The 16,262-nt window shown below is 46.4% G+C and overlaps 1 protein-coding gene across 11 annotated transcripts in view; it reads left to right on the top strand.

Annotated features, from left to right (window-relative positions):
* NCOR2 (nuclear receptor corepressor 2) overlaps positions 1 to 16,262 on the top strand; it is a 227,268-nt gene that overhangs the window by 40,255 nt on the left and 170,751 nt on the right. Inside the window, exon 1 of one of the 11 annotated variants that reach the window (XM_058851342.1) lies at positions 12,832 to 12,852. The exons of the other annotated variants lie outside the window; for them this stretch is intronic. The gene's annotated coding sequence lies outside the window, so the exon portion shown is untranslated. Of the gene's footprint in view, positions 1 to 12,831; positions 12,853 to 16,262 lie in introns of those variants that run through there. 11 annotated transcript variants of the gene reach the window in all.

Genomic DNA, 16,262 nt, shown 5'->3' on the forward strand with positions numbered 1-16,262 from the left:
CCCTCTTGGCTGAAGCTTCCCCTTTGCCAGGTGAGTGTTGGTACCACAGAGGGATGTGTTTTACACTTCAGTTTGCTTTGGCTCCTCCCTGCTGCTCTTGTCACCATTGCAGTGTTGCTGTTTTCTCTTTTGCTGAGATGTGTGGAGGGAGTTTGGGTGATCAGTCTCTGCTGCTTATATCATGGTTTTTTACATTTCTACAGAGGGTTTCTGATTTGCTCCTAGACCAGCCTTAGTGCTGTTTGCTTGGTCCCTGTGCCCCACTGATCTCCTTGTTGGGACTGTCCCCTGCCCTTCCCATCCCTGTGGTGGCTGGTAAGTTGCTCCTGTTTCCAGGAAGCAGGATGGCACATCTGCTAACTCTGGGCACAATGATTTAACCCTCATCTTTATATGAAAATAATGTCTTAATTTCCATCCTTCTGGGCTTCTTTCAAACAGCAGCTTTGAAAGTGTGTGTCATTTTGGGGATGAACATTAAGCTGAGGCAGAAGGACAGTTTGGAAGTGAAGGAAAGCTGCTAAAATTAAAGATGCTTGAGAAGATGGAGCCATCCCAGCCACCAAAGGGAATTCTCCTCTCTCCAGACAGCGTGGTGAGGGCAGTCTCTCCCTGTCCTGGGCACGGTCAGGCACTCAGTGCATTTTGAAGATGGGTTGTCAAGGCAGAGCTGGCCCTGGCTGGCAATTACTGACCTTTGAGGTAATGTGTCCTTAATAGAAGGATGTGAGTACATCAGAGGAAGAATTGTCATTGTCATTATCATCTTTTCACCTCCTTTTGAGAAGGGCATGTCTATTAAAGAGCTTCTGCTGCAGCTGGCTGGCAGTGACTCCTGACTTTTCTGAAGATGAGAATAGATGTGGGGAGGAGGGAGAGCCCAAATGACCAGAGCTCCATTGCTGCTTTTTGAATTTCCCCCTGCCCCACTGTTCATTTAGCACCAGGGTTTATGTGCTGGGTCCCAGATGGTGTCCTCAGTGTGGTAGCCAAGCTTGCCTGATGCAGGGGCTGTGCTCCTGGGCACTCAGGGCTGGCAGTGTGTTTTGGGCAGGGAGACTGTTCTGCACAAAGCAATAAATGCTCTGCAGAGAGACTCCTGGGACAGCAGCTACAGGTGATGAATGACAGAAGATTTTTGTCACGTTCCGGGCAGTCTGATTCTTCCTTGTTGATGGTTTCCCTGGGAAAACCTCCAGGTGATGAACAGGAGGATTGTGCAACCACTTTTCCTCCAGGAATGGCAAATGCTGCTTCATCAGAGAATCGGGAGGATTTTTGCAAACCTTTAATTAGTCCTTGATTGGCCTTGGCACCTCCATGCCCAGCGCCCCTGTGACAGAGCAGCAATACTGGAGACCCTTGTAACCCCCTCATCTCCCACGTGGGAGTGTGGAAGTGGAAGGATCTTGGCTAGAGTCCTTCTGAAGCCAGAGAAGTTTAATAAACCACAGGGTGTAGTGACGGATATAACGAAGTGATTTGCATGGGTGCAGTGACCTGAGCAGGGCTCTGCACATTTCATGCACAGTTGCGTTAAAGGGATGCTGATCATTTTCAGCATGACCTGCTAATTATCAGAGCAGATGAAAGCCTTTTTTTTTTTCCCTCTTTAAATCCTTATCCCCCTACATGCTCTCTTCTTCTCCCTGCTCCTTCCCCACGCCCTTATCTAAGCTAATCAACATGACACAAACAGCCAAAAAAGCAGTATTCTTACAGCAGCTATTAACTAGAAAGGAGACAGCGGGCGTCTGGAGCCCCTCGGGAGGGACTTGCCTGGTATAACCCATTGCTTTTAACAGCCAGAGTGAGAGCTGCAGAGTCAGAACAGAAAAGCTTTAAGCTTCTTTCTTTTGAGGTCCTAATATGCAGTGACCTGTATGTTATGATGTAGATTTTTAACAAGACCCAAATGTGGAATTTTAGTGGTGATGAGGGGTTCCCCAGATACCTAATACATCCCTGAATAAATATAAATTAGTATCAATAGCTGTATTTATTTTTGGGTAAGTTTTCAAAAGTTTGAGACACATGGCTGTGTTCTTCAGGGAGAGTCTTTCCATCCCAAATGTCTGTTTATTGTTGATAAAGCATCCCTCAGCAGCAGAACACACAGCTAGGGGAGGGTTATGTTAATCTGCTGAAGTGGTTTCTGTGATTGCATCAAGCTGGACACAAGTTTGTTTTCTCCCATATTTCAAGCATTTGTTTTATCTAGAGCTGTGGGAGGGATTTTCCATTGTCCTCTGCTCAGTGCTAGATGAATACTTAAAAGTTGTGCTTGTGGTGATAACAGAGTGGGCTGAGACAGAGGCCAGACGTGTCTTAGGAATTTCAGCTGCGGTGGTGCGCTGGAGGGAGGCTGAGCAAACGGACACAGTGTTTAAATAGTGTGTCCTGAATTGCTTTAATTTGGTTCTTATTTTGTAAGTCATTGGCTGGGTTTTCTGTCCTTTCAGAAATCAGCAGCTTCTTATGAAATATGGAGCTGTTTAAAAACAGACAGCAGCTGCTCCATCCTTGCGTCAGCACGGACTCGGCAGAAGGAAGGGGAATGGTAGACGCTTGTTTAGCTGTGATATTCTTCCCTTCATTGCTGTTGTCATATTGTGTTAACAGAAGGTCTGATCAAATATACACCAGGAAAGTAAGACTTAATGTTTCTTTGTTCTCCTGGAATGGTGTTGGGAGGGGAGTGGGGGAATGTTTGAATGAGACTTTTATTTATGTGGTTCAGATAGCTCAGCATTGCCTGTGTCGGTAGATAGGTTGTTCTGCTCTTATTTCTTAGGCTGCTTGCTATATTTTTAGCTGGGTAAAGTCTTTACTTTGTTTGTACAAAACCTCTGCTATGTGGTATGGAAACTTTTTGGGGGGGTGGTGGTGTAAGTATTTTATGGGGAGAGTATGATCTATTCACACCGACTTCATAACTTGTTTTAAACTCTTCTCTAAAAAAAAAGAAAAAGAAATCTCAGCCAGATTCTTTAAAAAATAAAATGAAAAATGAGGAACATTGTTGCACAAGAACTGGAAAGAACCCAAATAGTTTGCTTACTGTTAAAATTGCGACATGACTGGAAACATTTGGTAAAGAAAAATTAATTGCGTGGTGTATTTGTGGTTTCCTGTTGAATCTCAATTTCTAGAGGAGGTTGAAAATCCCATGGATGTTTCCTCAGATTACTAGATAGCATTATACCTTGTGTGCATGATGAAAGACCTTCAGTAAAGCGTGCCAGATATCCATGGCTTGCTAAAAAAAGTCTCTTCCATCTGGAACATGACTGTTTTCTCCTTTTTAGTAGGATGATTTGAGCAGAGATAAACATGCAGTGAAATTTAGCCTGGCCCAATCTTACTCCACCAGCAGAATGGATTTCCTTGCAGTCTGGGAGTCACTTGAAGGATGCTCAGATAGACCTTTTAATGAGCTTTGAGGCCACGGGCAAGGACAGCTGGTAAGGGAGGAGGGGAGGGCCAAGCAGTTATCATTTAGCAGAGGATGGGCTTGAACGTGGTTGAAGATCTGCTCTGGGTCATCTCACATCACTCCAGGGTAATGATCCTGTGCATGCTGAGCTGCAGAGTCAGAGCTTGGGGGAATCAGATGGGAGAACTGCCAGGACTGTTTGGAGTCCCTCTTCAGCTGCCCTTTGAGAGGCTCCACCATGGCCAGTCACAAAGCCACTTCCATGTGGAGCTGGAGCTCCTTCTGAAGAGTTGTGACCACGGTCACACGTAGGAGGGGCTGGATGGACAAGTAGGGTGATGAATGCTGGGGCAGATGGATGAAGAACGTGGTGATTTCCCCTGTCTGGAGGCTTGGGGAGTGTCTGAGAGCTGCTCCTGGGCTGGAGACATCTGGCCAGGGGTCAGATCAGAACTCACACCGGCCCACAGCCCCTGCTCTGCCTCCTCATTTGAGCACACAGGAGATGTTTGTGTACGCAGAAGTATAACTCGTGATGACACAGGGCTTAAGGTTGTGAAATCTTTGAGGCTCTTCTGGGTTATTCCTGTGGGAAGGGAAGAGTTATCCCTCAGATAATTTCCATGGGGAAATAGTTAATCTCATAAACACCAGAGGTTGTTTTCTAAAGGGAAGGCAGGGCTGTGGGGGAGCGTGGTTAACCATGTAAAGTGAAGACAGGCTAAAACTCATAAAGGAAAAATGTATGTAGGAGTTTATAGATGTATATGAGTGTATTAGAACTTCAATTTGAGATCACTGACTGAGATTAAAATGAGCTGCTGTGGAGCTAAACCGCTTACAGAGAGCTGAGAGCAGCTTTTTGAGATGGATGGTGGCCCCACAACTTGATGACTGAGAACATGCACAGTTGTTTAAAGTCTGCTTCTTTCAAGTGTTGGGTTTTTTGGTGTAGTTTGAAATAATGAAAAACTTATTTTAGGATTAATGCTCTTCCAACTTCCTGAAAATTCCCATCTAGTTTTGAATGTCTGTGTTCACTCTTGGGCTGTTGGGAGTTAAATTTTTCTCTTGACTCAATTGGTGGAAAGAGTCTTCATTTATCGTTTCCCAGTTTAGCTCCCGTATTAAAATTATAACAAGGCTGGGATTTATTTTTGTCTTGTGTACATTTATCTCCTGTGTATCCTTGTGTCTATTATTAGAGTTCTGCTCCTTTGCTAAATGGATTGGCCGAGTTCTTGGGGACAAAATATTGAAGCATATGACTAGTCTGCAATAGCCCTCAGCCTCGGCCCTGCAGTATTCATAGTGCCTGGCTTTACGCAGTGCTTGTCATAGCTGATTTTAAATGCTGAGGATGCAGTGGGCAGAGCCAGCAGATAGGAGATCTTAAATGGCATATCACTTTGGAAGTGAAAGGAGGGAGGAGGTGGATGTGGAAGGGAAGCTCCAGCTGAGAATAAACAGATAACAGTGGTGTGTGTTTGTGTTGCATGGCCTGGGTACAGCCCCCTTGTTTAGATTTTTTTTATTTGGGCTTTTTTTTTTTTTTTTTTTCTCCTTGACAGGATATTTCTGTTTCAGCTTGAAAGTCAGGAAATGTCAAATCCTCTGGAAGAAGACTGGTGTGGTGGTTGGATGGCTATAAACTTACCCTTTCCTGAGTTAAAAAACAATCTTTACATAGGTTCCAGCCACATTTCAAAGCCCCCTTGACTTCTGCCAGTTGGTGGCTGAACACTTGTCCTCCAATTTCTGCCTGACTTCTTGGCTTGCACAAGAGTGATTGGTGTTTCTGCTGCTCTTTTCTCCTGGTTCCACATCCAGTCTGAGCTAGCCAGTTTTTTTGGTCTTTCAGGGATTTATTCTAACTTAGCTGTTGAGTATCTTCACCACGTTCTTGCTTTGCTTTCAGGATCTGTTTGTCCATGCAGCCTCTGACATGTCTGCAACTCTCTCCTCCCAAGTGTTAGGAATATCCTCAGGGCTCTGCACACTGTATTCTTACATCTTTCAGAGGTCAAGTCTTTGATGCCTTTAAATTATTATTTTTTTTTTGATTGCCTAGGCAGTGTCTTTGGCAAGGACATGGTCCAGAACTCACAGAAACAGAGAAGACTCTTATTGGAGTAAAGCACAGCTTGGAATCAGAGTCTTGATTTGGTTTTTATTCCCTTCCACTTTGTTTTGCTAAAAGATGTGATGAGCTACTTTCCTACTCTGATTTGTTGGATATTTTTTTTTGTTTCTCTGCTGTCTACAGGATATACTCTGCTACTGGACTTCTTGATCCAGTTGGAAGGGCATTGCCTACTAATGCCAGCTTTTGCACAGATCTCAAATGAGTCGTCTTTTTCCACCTCCTCCCTTCTTTGTGTTCCTCATCCAACATCCTTTGGTTTCTACGTACGTGCCCCATGCTTCCTTTGTTTTGCATGTGTTAACAGAATTTTTTTGACGTTGGAGCCTGTTCTGAAGGATGTGGCTTGGCCCTTGCAAAGCTTTTTCTCTGCTACGGGCTCCTCTGGTAGAGGCAGGTGTGCCCAGTGTGCAGTTGTCCCTGGCATGGGTGTGTGTTTTTGGGAGGCTCTGGCTTGTAGAGCAGGGGGATGGTTTGGCCCTGGCCATGCAGATGTGGGGGTAGGAGACTTGGAGCTGCAGGGTAGGATCAGCACACAGGACTGAGTTGCCTGAAGGATTTTTTACTGTGGCCACAGAATTGCTTGGCAGGTGGAGGAGGAGAGTTGATCAAACAAACCTGCTTCCACCAATTGTCCAGCTTTTGTATTTCTTTGGGGGACTTTTTTCCTTTTTTTTTTTTTTTTTTTAAATTTCATGCACTTTAAAGCATGCATGATTGAACAGTTTAATTAACTGTGGGAACTGCTGGGGAGAACTTATTGGGATTTTCTGCAAACCTCGCTGCCCTTTTCATGTTTTCTGGCACAGCAGAGTTGCTGGGAGCCAGCAGGCAGGAGTGCCCGAGAATGTGGCCCAGGTAAGATGTTATCACCTGAGCAGAGATCAAAGTGCCTGTGCTCTTGACTCTGGTGTGTAGGCTCCTGTTTGTTGGTGGGAACCAGTCCCTGATCTGGTGCCCCTACCTGGGCAGGCTGCTCATGGAGCCAGGGTGCACCTTGGGCACACTGCCAATCTCTGGGTCATCCACTGTTCCACCTGACACCTCAGACTATTTCAGAGGCTGTGAAACTGGTTACAGGAGGAATATCAGTGGTGTTAAGGTTACAGGAGCTTTCTGGAAACCCAGAGGTTTGTCATGGCCTGCCAGCATGTTTGCAGAGGTTGCTAATGGGTGATATTTCAGCTTGTAATCCTGCTCTCCCTGCAGTGAATGGGTGGATAGAGGTTCCCCATGACTTTGCAGAGGCTGGAATTCAGCCCAAGTTCTTCTCCTGGTCCTGTCAGGAAAGTCATCATGTCTGGATCCCTTGGCAGGGCTGAACATGTGCTTTCCAGGCCAGGGGAACCACCTGAGGGGTGGGACAGGACCTGTAAGTGGCTGCAAGTGGCTCCTTCTCCAGGGAGAGCAGGAGAAGTGAAGACCCACCTTGGAATAACAGAGGTTACAACAACAAGGTTCTGGCTTGTGTTTCCAGCTTTATTAGCAGTGATCAAAATTGATTTTCTAATGTATTTTTCTTGTGCTCCCAGTGATTTTCTGTGGTCAAATCCGCCTTCTTGTTTTGTCCCTGTGCATGAATGGATTGTATTTGGAGCTGGCTTCCAAGCTGCAGAGTCTGCTTCATCCTGACACCCAGCACTGAACGTGCCCTGGCCGTGCAGACTGTCCAGAGGCTGTCCATGAATCGAGCACACACTTAGTCTGGAATTGTTAAAGGTCAAGGATATTATTGCAGAAGGTTCATTTTAAAAAAAAACCTAAACTTACATTCTGTAAGAAGTGCTGGTGGTTATTTCCTTTCAATCCTTAGATTTGGGGTTTGAGGGGAAAAATATTAAATAATGTCTTAAAGCTGAATAAAGATGTTGGTATTGAATATTCTAATGTCTTGCAGATGCTGTGGGGTTGTGGGGTTTTATTTTAAATTTAACAATGGGAGTTGGAGTGGCTCCAGCACTGTAAAGAATAGTCTGTTTAATTAAGGGTTTAAGTTGGAAGAGTGTGTGTAGTGTGATGCCATTTTAAAGTTTCAGCAGGGTTTTGTAGTTGTTATCCCTCATCTTCCATCCAAGTGTTTGGGGTCATGGTGGGGCTGGGTGTTCCTTACCCAGAGAACAGAGGTTGGTCTGTGTAAGAGTAGTAAGGTTTCTCCAGATGTTTTTAGCCCTGACTTTACTATTTTCTCCTTCTTGTGACTCCTGATGCCCACCTTAAGGTGCTGTCTTTGCAGGCACTGTGCACATGGTGTGTTACACACAGGAGGAAATACCAGCCTTGCTTTTCCCAAACAGTTTGGGGATTTTCTTCAGGCTGGGAGAGGCTGTTTTGTTGTCCTGTTCATAGGGTTATGTCACCTTGGTAATAGCAATTTGGGATGGAGGTTTTGGGGGAAGGGGCAGGAGTCTGGGATCAAATGCAGCCTGCTCAGGAAGGTATCCTGAGACACTCTGAGGTCTCACTGGAATAGAGGAGCATGAGATAGAGCTGTGTCTGTGGCATTCAGCAGAGCAGGGCTAAGTCCCATCCCCATGGAAGTTCTTAGGGTTTTCTGTGGCTTGTTCACCTGTAACTTACTGGGGTGAAACCCACATAATTTGCCATTAAAAAGAGACTAAATTACAATTCTCACCTGGAAAACACAACACATGTGATCCTGAGTCCTCGTTAGAAAAAAACACCATTAAGAGATTCAGGGTTGTCACCTGTTAACTTCAACCCATTCTAAGCTCATGGGATTCAGGTAAATGCTCCATGACAGGTCTGGTTTTCTTTTCTCCCCCCTTGTGTGTGGCTCTGCTTGGCTCTGTGGTATCACAACGTGTATTTAATTATCAGCAGCAACAGCTGCTGCTCTTGGCCATCTTGCACACTTTGGTGTAGGAACCAGCATCTGCCAGGGTGTGCTGCATCCTGGTTTGTGCTAAGATGATTGCTTCACTTTTTTTTTTTTATTTTTTTTTAACTGTGGGAATTAAGCTCTTCTGTGGCATTAGGAATTGTAGCCTTGTATCAAAGGCTGAGCAGCTGTGAGCCTGACATGTACCAAGGAACCTTTATGGTTTGCGTTTAGTCTCTCCTGGTATGTTTATTCCCATAAAATAATTAATTGAACCACAGCTCCAAGCAGTGTTATCACCTCTACACATTAGAAAATCATAATCATGCTCTGCAACTTAATCAGATTTAAAAAGAAATGTTCTTTTTTTGTTTGCCTTCTGGTTTTGAGTGTTAAAGACTCCCAGGGGTCGTGCATTCAAGCCTTTCCTGGAGATCACGGGGGCAGTGGGCTGCTGTGTGCAGAGGGCTGGCCATGGAGAGCCACCAGTGCAGAGCAGGAGCCTTTGGATTTCCCAGCGTTCTTGCCAGAAATGGAGCTGGATTGTGAACACTGGCAACACTGTTTTGAGAAGTGAGCATTGAGAATGGAGTTAACTGTGTTTTTTGTGGTGGCCTTGGCTCTGCTGTTTTTCAGTTTTCCCTTTAATTTCTATTGTTTTCTTTGCTTATTTGCTAACTTGAAAAATTCAACAAATTGCAGAGGATCTCCCAGCCCTTGGGGTGAGTTTTCCTCAGGGCTGCAGTGAGCCAGCACACAGCAGTGGCACTCACTGAGCTCATGTTCAGAGGTGTAAATGTAACTGGGACCTGCAGGTGCTCAGGGTCTGTGGCAGGGTGTGGAGATGGTGGGGTCATCCTGGACAGATTGTGTGTGTGTAATCAGGGTAAATATTAACTTCACGTGATCTTGGGAGCTGCTGTGTGTGTGTGTTAGCTGCTCATTTCAGTAGGATTTGGTTGAAGCACAATCATAAGGCTCCTTAACTTCATCAGTCTTCCTATACCACTGACATTAATGATGGCTCGAGTGTCTTTTCCTCTTCTGTTTGAGTTTTGCTGCTGTTTCTCAGTCTTGCCAGGATGTGTTACTGCTTTTAACTCATTCAGCTTCAGAACAAGCCCCAACTCTCTGGGCAGGTTGTCCTGCACAGGGGCACAGGGCATCTCGAGTGCCGCTGGCTCTCCAGGACATCCCTGCAATGCTATTCCAAAAGGACGTGTGAATTCTCCCAGCATTTGATGAGAGAGGATTTGTAAAGCATCTCACTTCCCTGCAGCTCTGTGTATCACACCCCACGAGCCTGCTCACAGCTTGCCCTGGAGGGCAGTGACAGAACCACATACACAAAGTGTTATTTTGTGGTCTGGTTTCTCTCAGGCCAGGTGAGCTGCAGGAGAACCTCGCACGCAGCTCTCCAGAGCCAAGGAGCAGAGCAAACGTACCTGCTGAGTAACAGACTGAAAGAAACCTGGGAAAGCCCAGATGGGGTTGTGGCACTTATTGTAGATGCTGTGTCTGTGACAAATCAGCAAATCCAATAGATGGGAAACTGTTCCTGCGTGCTGTCCCTGGGAAGAGGAGCATCCCCTGCTCCATGGCCCAGTGACCCTGGACCTCTCATCTGGGCAATGCCTGCTGGCGGTGCAGGAAGGAAATGGTTAAAGGAGGAGAGGTTGTCAAGTTGGGTTAGCCATCAGATAGCTAATATTTTAGAGGTTTTTCAGAGCTAAGCTATAAAAAGGCCGTAGCAGTATTTCAACTCGCCCATTGTCTGCTGGAAGCCAGCCAGCGTTGCCATGCCGACGAGGAATTATTACTTGCTGCCAGAGCTGGAGGAAAAGCTCATACTTTTGGCTTCAAAACAGGAGGGGTGGACTTATGTAATCCACTGTGTTTATAGGCTGAGACTGGCAGGAGCATTGAGAAATAATTACAGGCTTTCCATTTCATTTCCAGATTGGTTTTAAGGCTGTGTGGCCTCGCTTTATTTATTTATTTTGAAGTTAAGAGGGTGGCTGCTAAAGATGCAGGAGGTGATGTGGGGATGCTGCTAGGTAAGTACCCCTCACTTCCCTCCCCCGGCTGGCTGGGCGGCTTTTGTTTTGGTGCTGTTTTGTGTGGAGAACTAAACTAGGCCACAGCAGAAAGAAGTTGCTTTGAAAAACTGGGACTTGGCCGGGCGACACAGAAACAGCGTTTAATGCTGGAGGCTGAGCACACGCTCCTGTGCTTGCCCGGCTGCTTGCCGGTGGAGGTGAAGTGCGAGGTTTTGTGAGCCCCTGCTGCTTTCTGAGGTGATTTTATCCCTCCAGCCCTCCTTGGTGGGGAGGATATAATTTTAGGGAGAGGGTAGCAACAAGGAAAAAAGGAGAGAAAAAGTTTGGAAATCATTTTTTTTCCCTCCGGACGTCTTGGTCTCACGCGTTGCTCCGTCGGCTGGAGACGGGATTTGTCAAGTGGGATCAAAGCAGTTCTGCTGATGTTTCATGCTTTTGAGAGGTGAATTGCAAAGTTTAGCCTGTAATTAATGTGGGTTTGTTCATCCTGGGAGCAGTCAGCAGATGATGCTGTAATTTGGGTTTGCCTGAAAAGCAGCGCTCCGTGTGTTTTGACTTCGGTCAGGCCAGGGGGAGTTTGCAGCTGCTCTTCTGGTGCTGGCTGAATTATTGCTGGTGAACTCTCCTGCAGAACTTTGAGAATGGGTGGTTTTGCTGGTTCTCAGGGTCGTGGTCCTGTAATCCTGGGGAAGACACTTCTGCTGTGGTGGGGATTCCAGGAGAGATGGTGGGATGGGGGCTTTAGCTGGGCTGGGAAGTGGCAGCAGGGAGAGGGAAGCTGCGGGTGGGACAGGAGCGCTGTGCTGGGGTGGTCAGAGCTGGGGTGAGCTGTGCTGCTCCTCATCGTGCTCAATTCTCCTTCAGTAAATGAGAATATTGCAACTGTGACCTTTTAAATCTCTTTAACATTGGGTGTAAAGCTCCAAAGAGTGAATGAAGCCTGAGTTTGGAGGGGATGAAGAAGAATGCTTTGATACGCTGCAGAGGTTAGAAAGGTGTATAGAAGATGCAGTGTGCTATGACTTTTTAAAGTTTTATTTCACTGCTTCTGCTAAGGAGTTTCCCTCTCAGTCCATGCCAATCTGCCTTCTTGCCACTGCTGTGTGCTGTGTACAGATGGAATATCCCTGCTGCTGTGCCAGCCTGCTCTCCAGAGTGGACTCCAGCACTTGTGACTCGGGGATCCTGCGCTTCTTAGGGACAGCTGCAGCCCCATATGAGCGTATTTGAGCCCTGTCTTGAAACACAGGGGTGCCTGAGTGGAACTGATGTACACAACAGCTTGTTGAATGCACACTGCAGAAATAAACTGCTTTTTCCACAGTTTCCCACAGTTCTGGGCAAAAACTTGTGAGAGTGGTGACACGCTTTCAGTGGGGAAATGTCCCTTGGAACAGCAGGTTTGCCTGGTGTTATCAGAGCAGCATGGGTGTCTAACACAAAATAATTCAATCATTTAATGATCCATAATACTGCTCTAACTCCTACCACAGATGCTGTTGGAATCAATGCAAGTTGGATTTGTTACTGCAGGGGTTTTTTGGGTTTTTTTTTCCCTCTCTCTGGGATTCATGCCAAGATGAACTGTATGTTCTGTTCGTAAGAGCTATGAGTAATGTATGTGTGAATCTATAACATAAGTAATATGAGTATATAAAATGTGTGAGTGTGCAGGATCTGTGTATCCTGTGTCTGCAGAGCACCGCACACATGCTCCGTGTGCGTTCTGAAATGGGGTGTGATACATGTCTGGGCAAAATTAATGACATGCCTTGGAGTTGCTGCTCGCTGCAGAGCCCTGTCTGATGGCCTCATCACAGAGAGCCGAGCTGAAATCCCAGCCACAGCTATGGTTTGGTTGCTTAATTGCCCTTTTGGAGGAGTTACAAATTAGAGCTGGAAGTCCCTCCCTGTGCCTTAACGGAGACCGGAGGGACGCTTGCTCCGTAGCCTGATGTGTTCTGTGGGGTTGGTGGATCCGTCTGGGGGTGCCTGGGGGTTTGTTCCTTGGAGCAGAGGGTACAGGGAGTGCTGGGGGTCCCACTCTCCATCACCCCAGGTGGGTGCTGCTGCAGGAGCTGCTGTACGAGTGATGCGCTCCAAGGCAGGCCTGCTGCTTTCAGTAGGATTTTTTTATTTTTTCAGATGAATAAAATGGGCTTTCACTCATAAATTATTTTTCTTATGTGAAAAATGAGAAGGTGGCAAGTAGCCAATTTCCCCGCCTCCCTCTTCCCAGCTCGGATGAGGTCATTGCCTCTTAAAGTTTATACCACGCACTGTGAGACATGGCTGGAGGAGCAAGAAGGCAACAAATGACTCTGCCGGAGCGGGTGGGAATGATGAGCGCCCATCCCTGAAATGTTAGTCAGCCGTAAGTGATACCTGGGCAGACAGAGTGGGGAGGGGGCCTGGTACAGATCCCTGGGAAAAGCTCATAGGATCAGATCCATGTGGGAGGGGAGTGCCCTGTTCATTTCCCAGTCCCTGCTGTGCTCCAGGTACGAGGCACAGCAGGATCTGGGGTGCTCTGGGTGCAGCTCCATGGGGTGCTCGTGCTGTTAGGTGGGTGCCAGGTGGAAGGAGACTGGGCATGTGCTTCGGTGCTGGGATCAGCACAGTCCTGGCATTCCTTGTCTGAGCTTGCTCTTGCGTCCATTTACTTTTCCTCGGGAATTTCCTCAGCGCTGTTTTCACAAAGGGGTTGCGAAAGTTCACGACCCAATGGAGGATCTCTCCGAGACCTTTGTGTCTGTGGCTGCCTGGAGAAACTGTTTTTCTTTTCCCTTGAACTCCATGCTGAGCTGTGTGTGGATTCCTGAGCTATTGTTTTCTTGTCTGTCCCACCCCCCACCATCCCATGGTGGAAGTGATAAGGAAACAGGACTGCCCAGACCATGAGGTGGTCCCTGGGGCTTTATTCCCACTGCAGCCCAGGAGGGTGGGCTTGGAGAGCTGTACCCTCCTCCCCACAGCTTCCATTGGGGTACCTGGGGACAGTGACCTGCATTGTCTGTGGTTTTCAGGTGCACATTGGCCTGAAATCACTATTTCATAGGTGCCATAATTGATTATTGAAATGGCAGAGCTTATTTACTGCCCGGTACCTTTGCTGTGGCTCTGATTTTGGCTGGAGTTGGCTGTATGTTCTGGGGTGCTCAGGGAGAGGACTCTTGATGGGTCTCTTATTGTTTCACAGCCCTGTCATTGCTCTGTGGAGATGTGATGGGCTGAAGAAGTACAGATGGAAGTTGGTGAGGGAGGGGTTCTACATGTCACTTTTAGGCACAAACTTAATAAAACCCAACCTGTACTAAAATTGCTCTTCCATCACAGCTTGGCTGTTCCCTGGAGATCATTGAAGCATCCTGTTACTTCCAGCTGCTCTTGTGCTGCTGCACCCCAGTGATACCTTCTTCTTGTTCACCAATTCTTTGTCTTTTCACTTCTCCTTAGCAGCCTCGTGGATTTTTTTGTTCCCTGTCGACACAATACAATCACTCCTTGTTAGCCTATCTTGCTCTTTCCTCTTTCAAGGAAGGGAAGGAGCAGGGGAACCAGATCTGATAATTCCAGTGAGTAGAACTGTTCCCCTGAGCCCTTTATAAAGAAATAAAAAGGCTCTCCTTCTCTCTGCTTCTCTTTGAGTACAAGCACTTTACCCTCTTGGATTCCCTGCAGGCTCCTCATACTGCTAAAATTGAAACATCAAGATGTCTGAGGCAGCAGGAATTACCATCAGTGTTTTGACACCTGGAGGTACAATTTCTATTAGCTTTTATATAAAAACAACACCAGTTTTGCCAACAGAGTTCTTGTTAAATAATGCATGAAGACCCCACTCCTGACAGTAGGTATTTTTCTTTCACTTTCTTGGACTCTTGGATAATGGCTCAATTTTTGTGACCATTGGGGAAAACGATACACACTCTGACACGTGGAAATGTGTATGTGGACACACACGTGCTTAACTCCCAGGCAGAGAGTCAATTACCCCATTTGCTAATTAATGTGGGGAGATAGAGGAAAGCAATTTGAGATTGGTCTTTTGAGCAGGCTTGGATCATAGCTGTATATTTTTGGAAGCAGCAGAACACAGTCCTCCTGAGAGCTTTGATGGCAAATGAGTCTGTTTGTGTGTGATCTGGGAGGGTCTCCGTGCTCCCAGACAGGGATGAGCACAAGGGTCACCAGAAACAAAAACGGGAAATTCATGGTTTAGCCTGGATGATGCTTGGCATGGAGCATATGCTCTGTGCTCACTTTTGGGGGAAATGAAGTGAAACAGAAGGGCACAGCATGTGGATGTGACTGCTAATAGTGAGAATCAAAGTACAGTTTTGACATTTCTAACCTAATAAGTGATGCTGCATGTGAGAGCCTGCTTATTTTCCTTTTTCACCACAAGATGCTTTGACAGAGAAGTAAAGTCCCATTTTGACGTTTCTGTCATTTTAACTAAAGAGAGAGATTACAGTAAATTGGATTAAGTGAAAATCTTCTTCAGATGTTTGTGGTTTGGGCTGATTTACGGATAGATGTCATTTGAACGTCATTCTGCATTTTTTAAGCATCTGCTTGATGGTTGCTTTAATGCTGTTTCTGCAAATAGTCCACGCAGAGGAGGGAAGGCTGAGCAAGCAGCAGCACCCCGTGACAGAGCTAATGCTGGTGTGTGGCATGGGGACAGCAAAACACTGTCCTTCTCACGCTCCTGGGCTCACACTGCCAGATTCTGTAATGGGTGCTTGCTTCTCGTTTGAGTTCCTGTTATTAAAACTTCGTTATCTTCTGCTGAAAGTCATTTAAATAGGCTTTTTAAAGTATTTTTCCCACCCTGGAGAGAGATGGTTCAGTGCAGCCATTCCTTATTGTGCTCTTGGCAAATCTGGGGTTGCCTGTTGCCCCGTGACCGGCGGTGACGTTCTTCTGGTTCTGCTCATGCAGAGTCCTTCGCTCACCGTGCCTGTGACTTTTCCAAAATACTCTCCTAAGCATGTGCTGGCTCACTGACATGAGCAAGGGCATGTGAAAATACTTTGTCCATGCACAGATATTTCCAAAAGATAGTGTTGAAAGTTCTTCCATTAAACTTACAACCTGAGACTTCTAAAATTTATACGTCCTTCGTGGCTTCCTCCACCTAAGCTATTTAGAAGCTGCTGGTGCCATTTGGAAAGCTGCATAATCTCTTGTGGGTGATGATGTAATCAGCACTGTAATCAAATCTGCCGGTGATGTCATTGCTGGAATAGTCCAGTGTTCCCTGGTGCAGTGATTAGTGGGATGAGATTGAAGTGTCAGTGCAGTTGGTGATGGAAAGTGGGATGTACCCACCCTGGGAGGTGTAGGGCAGTTGTTGGCCAGCACTGATCCTGGAGCTGCCTCTGCTCCTCACCGAGTGTGGGGCTGGGAGTGAGACTGTAAAAGTCACCTTAGTTCTCTCAAGGGATGTCTTAGATTTTTTAATTTTATTTTTATTGTCCTGGGGCAGGAGGGCACTGCCCAGATTTAAGTTACAGGAGGGTCTCATATCAAGTCCCAGCTTCTTGGGGTGAGTTGGCTGGTGATGCTTCACATCTTCCAGCTGGTCCCCACTGGTTTGATTTGCAGGGTCTCAGCACTGCCAGAGTTTTCTCGAGCTGGTATTGACACCAGGGTCGTGGTGGTTTTTTTCCTGCCTCTGTGTCCACCCCAGCATTTTGCAGCATCCTTGCAGTTAAAATACATGATTTTGCCTTTTGCCATGCGAGCATTTTGTGCCTTGCTAGTGACTCAAAAGGG

This window comes from Poecile atricapillus, chromosome 16 (assembly GCF_030490865.1).
Source record: "Poecile atricapillus isolate bPoeAtr1 chromosome 16, bPoeAtr1.hap1, whole genome shotgun sequence".
In the NCBI taxonomy this organism is placed as follows: Eukaryota; Metazoa; Chordata; class Aves; order Passeriformes; family Paridae; genus Poecile; species Poecile atricapillus.